Raw genomic sequence first — 5,035 nt, 5'->3', positions numbered from 1 at the left:
GGAATTCTGTCTTCCTCCTGACTTACATGATGGTCTAGATATGCTCTGGCTTCTGTGTTCATGGGTGGATCATCCACATAATGGTTCCATTAACCAACATGTATCGTTATTAATTGCAGTTGAGTTGATTCCAACTCATGGTGACCCCATGTGCGCAGAGTAGAACTTCTTCATAGGGTTTTCAAGACTATGACCTTTTGGAAGCAGATTGCCAGGCCTCTCTCCTGAGGAGCCTTTGGGTGGGTTTGAACCCACCCAGGGACTCCAACCAACCTATAAACCAGTACACCCATTCCTCACTTATTAACAAGGTTAGGTTCCAAAGACCAGGTTGTTATACAAAAATTTGTAATGTGCAAAAATGGAGGATGATCACATCAGATCACAAAATGGAGAGTGACTACATCATAACTACCAAATTACATCATAACGTAACTGACAAATTACATCATTACATAACTGCCAAACTACTGAGAATCATGGCTGAGCCAAGTTGACACATAACCTTAACCATCACAGCCAGCATTACTCTCACCTTGTACCTCGGCGTTAGTTCCTGCCAAACATATGTCGTTAATGTGCAAAATAGTTGGGTAGTAGATTTTTCACTATTGTTGTAAATGTGAAATGTCAAATAACGAGACAGTTGATATGTGAGGAGTAGGTGTATTTTTTTAAGTACATGAGGATAGACCCTTTCCTCTAGAGAGCCCTCCATCAACAAACCTTGGATATTTGTCTTTGCCGTTTTCTTAATTAGGAGGGAACCACTTACAAGCAATAGATCCACCTCTCAGCCCCAGGGCTTTCCCCCACCCCCTGCCCCTGCCTCCTACTTTTGGCACAAGTATGTACAGTCCCTTGCATTTGGCACATCTGCACACAGGTGCTTCATTAATGAACCCATGGCCAAGGTATACTGAAGAAGAAGGAAGGCATGAGACTCATGCCTCCCCTAATTCCTTGTACGCTCTCAACTGACCTGCCCAAGGCTAGCTCTTCCCATACTTAACACTCATAGCACAGAGCCATGTTTGCCCTCTGGGGCTGGTGCTCCACAGGGGCAAGAGGACCTTCCCAAGCATCAAGCCACTTTTCATTGACTGCTGTGGGGAGCAAGAGCCTTACCCTTAGGGTCATTTCCTGGGACTATCTGAGCCCAGTGCCCATCCCGCCCCCATGTCATCTGACCACATCACTCTCTCCCTTAAATCCTTCAGTGGCTCTCCATTGCCTGCAGGATTAAGTCCAAGCTCCATAGCCCAGTCTTCAAGTCCCTTGCTTCCTAATCTGGACCCAGCTATATCTCTGGCACCATCTCCCTACACTGTAACCCACTGCCTAATCACTCATTCACTCATGCACACTGGAGTCTGACTTGTTCATAAATCTAAAGGCTGTTTTCCAAGCCTGTATAGCTGCCAAAGATGCCTCATTTCAATGGCAGCCCCTCTCTTATTAATTGATGTCATCCAAATCGCACTGCTCTAGATTCAGAGGCAGGTATTGCCAGTGCACACTCTTTGGAGAGCCTTACTTGGTGCTCCAAACACTTTGGGGTCTGCACCTGGGTGAACATCAGGCAGATCACTTTCCAGAGTGGCTCTCTCCAAGGGAGCAGCTGCAGATCCCTCCCGCCTCCCAAAAGCTCTCTGCTATGGAGCAGAGACAGTTGTATTAGGACACATCACAGCACCTTGCTGCCAAAGTGACAGCTACCATTACGTTTTGGCCGACAGCTTGAGATGAGAGAATGTGCAAATAGCTAAGGCCTCAGAAGTCTCTGTGAATCAGCAGTTTGTGCTGCATGTCCAGCTGGTGGGTGGGGTGGCCCATCCTGCCAGTGGCTCAGGTCACCTCTTAGTGGGCAGCCTGTTGGTTACAGACCTCAAGTTAGCACCAGGGACTCTTAGGTGAAGACTTCCACTGAATGGTGATCGTTAATGCCCCCAAGGACCACCCCAGGGCCCAAAGGAGCAGACCAGTCAGGGTGGCCAAGCCCAGGAAAGGCCCAACCCCAATGTCTGATTGTTAGGCAAAAGTTAGGGCAGCCTAGTGCAAGGTGTGCTCTTGATGGGCAGAGGGTCTTTATCAAGGGCCTAGGGCACCACCTCCACAAGGAGTGTCACTACCATAGGATGTGTGCAAAGGAGTGGTGTCAGTTATGGATGCCAAAGTGCAATAATAAAAACAACCCCCACAGCAGCAGAAGCTGCCGTTTATTGAGCCCTTCCTTCCCTGTGCCAGGCACTGTGCAGACTGCTCTACAACCATTCCATCTTTTAATCTTCACCACAACCCAGTAATGTGGGCCCTGTTACTGTCCCCATTTTACCAACGAGGAAACTGAGTCTCAGAGAGTAATATGACTTAGGCCACACATGGCTGGTAAGTGTGGAGAGAGAATTTGAGCTAAGACAATCTGGTTGCAGAGCTTGATTGGTTCGTGTCTGGTTTTCCTGGTTTGGCCCTTTAAGTCCAGGAAACTAAGAGGCCTCCAGTGTATTGCTCAAATACAGTGAGTGGAATTGGGGCCTCCGAGTAGACTTTAGCCTGGAAACCAAGATTTTACCAAGGAAAATAAACAACAGCTATTTCAGGTGACAGGTGCTGGCCCGTGGAATTAAAAAGCCAAAAGGAATTCTTCATTGTACGTTTTTGCATGTTCAGCAGAATGAGTGTCATCAGGAAGCTGCTCCGTGGTCAGCATCTCCTCCGGAGACAGAGGGCAGGAGCAGGAACTGTCCCTTTCCCTCTGACTCGCAGGCCCTTTCAGGGTCCTAGCACCCCAAGATAGCCTCTCATGCGTGGGGCTTGCCCAGGTGCCAGGCAAGGCCTCTGGGAGGGGTGGGCTGCTGTTCTCAGGGCTCTCCGAGGAATGCTGCAGCCCTCCTGAGGTCCCTTGTAGGAGCAGAACCTGCCTGTCCTCACCTCCTGCCCAAATGCATACAGACGAGGAGGCAGCAGACTAGCAACTCTGCTCAACATGCTTCCAAAGTGGAAGGCCGGTGGGGCTGCGGGTGTGGGAGCATTTGTATTTCAAGTGGCTGCTGCCCATGAATCACCAATTTCATTTTGTGCTCACAGCTCTGCGAAGGCATCATTTCCACCCAGCCTCACACGGAGCTGGCGGCCAGAGCCTCTGAGTGGGCTATAAATAGCAGATCATCAACTCACCTCTTCTGAGCTCATCACAGGCTCCTTGGCTTACCGTGTGTCTTCCCGCTGCCTGCACATCACTGTCACTCAGATTTCCCAGGTGGGGCCTGGCTGAGAGGCCCAGTGCACACGCTGGGGGGCTGCAGGATTTCCGTTCCTGGAGCTGCTCAGGGTGACAGCGAGGGCAATAGCAGACATTTGAAGATCTTGACATTTAAGGCGTCATAATTATAATCTCGGGTCTCTGTGCTCCTCTCCAATTAAATGCAGCAGCAAGGGACTGTCATTTCTCTACAAGTCCTAGAAAAAGAAGGCAAAGGAGTCACCAAACACACTCAGAGAAAGCCACACGGAGGACTACGTGGGTAGCAACAAATGAAAGGTTTCATGCTTTCTTGTGGACTTGTCTCCTATCTGAATGAAGCATTTTAGGCCTTTCCGGCTCTGAAAGTGAGATTGCATTTTTTAGTATTATTACTCTTATAAAAAACTCTACCATTTATGGCACGCTCCCTGTGTGCCAGGCCCTGTGCCCAGCCTTCACACACACTGTCTTAAGGCATTGCAACAGCCATAATGAGTTTATTGTTGTTATCATTCATTTTCTATAGGTGAGGAGGCTGCAGCTTGTACAGGACAGGGGACTCCTCCAGAGTCACACAGACAGGATTGCAGTCTGGGGCTGCTAGGTTCCAGAGCCCCACCTCTGAGCCACCAGACTTTGTGCCTCCTCCAGAGGATGACTCTAGGTGTGTGTCTCCATGTGTGTATGTCCATGTGTGATCTGCAGGGTCTAAATTGTTGTCTCACTTCCCCATCTCCATGTACTCCATGACTGTATGTAGAAAGAAGCTAGATGCCCACAGATTCATGGTCTCCCAAGTCCCATGACTCTCTGGAACCTTGACTATCCCATTTCACCATCTTCTAGGTTTTTCTGCAGAGAGGACACAAGCCTCCATGAAACTCCCCAGGTCCAACTCGATGGTCTTCCTCATACCTCCCTACCCTTGAGCCCCAGAAACAGGCAGAGACCAGTTGGGGCTCCCTCCCAAGGAGGCATTCCTCCAATTTGTTTCCATCTCTATCTCCCCAGAGTCACAGCCCCATGTTGGGGTCTAGTCCCATTTAGCCTGCCTGCCACAACAGCCTTCCAGTTCACAGCTGCACCTGGAGAATGTTTTGAGAACACAGATTCCTCATTCCCTTTCCAGACCACCTGAAACAAAATCTCAAAGGGTAAAGGCCAGGGTCTGGATTCTAAAAAAGCTTCCCCAGTGACCTATCTAGCCAGGGTTAAGAATTACTTGTCCAACTGGCCTCCTAGACTCCAGCCCCTGCCTGCCCTGAACCCTCCGGCCCACAGCTATCAGTTTAATTTTCTTAAAGCACCCTTTATCTCATGTCACACTCCTGGTCAAAATCTTTGGATTGCTCTCTATTGCCTGTAGACCAAAAACCAAACCTGTTGCCATTGAATCAATTCCAACTCATAGTGACCCTGTGAGACAGAGTTGAACTGCCCCCATAGAGTTTCCAAGGCTGTAATCTTTATGGAAGCAGACTGCCACATCTTTTTTTCTCATGGAGCAGCTGATGAGTTCAAACTGCCAACCTTTTGGTTAGCAGCTGAGCACTTAACCACTGTGCCACCAGAGTTCCTTCCATTGCCTACAGTAAAGTCCAAAGTCATATGTGAGACATTCCAGGCCTATACGTCCTGGTCCATTCACTCTCCTGCTCCCTCCTTGTGCCCCATCCCAAAGAGCCACCTTTCCCTCTAACAGGCTCCTGCCCCTGCTTTCCCTCCTTAGTCTGTTTAGACCTTAAATGTCAGCTTGGCACAGCTGGGTACTTCAAACAGCAGTGTTCCCTT

This window comes from Loxodonta africana, chromosome 2, assembly GCF_030014295.1.
Source record: "Loxodonta africana isolate mLoxAfr1 chromosome 2, mLoxAfr1.hap2, whole genome shotgun sequence".
NCBI lineage: Eukaryota > Metazoa > Chordata > Mammalia > Proboscidea > Elephantidae > Loxodonta > Loxodonta africana.
This window is presented reverse-complemented; position numbering follows the sequence as displayed.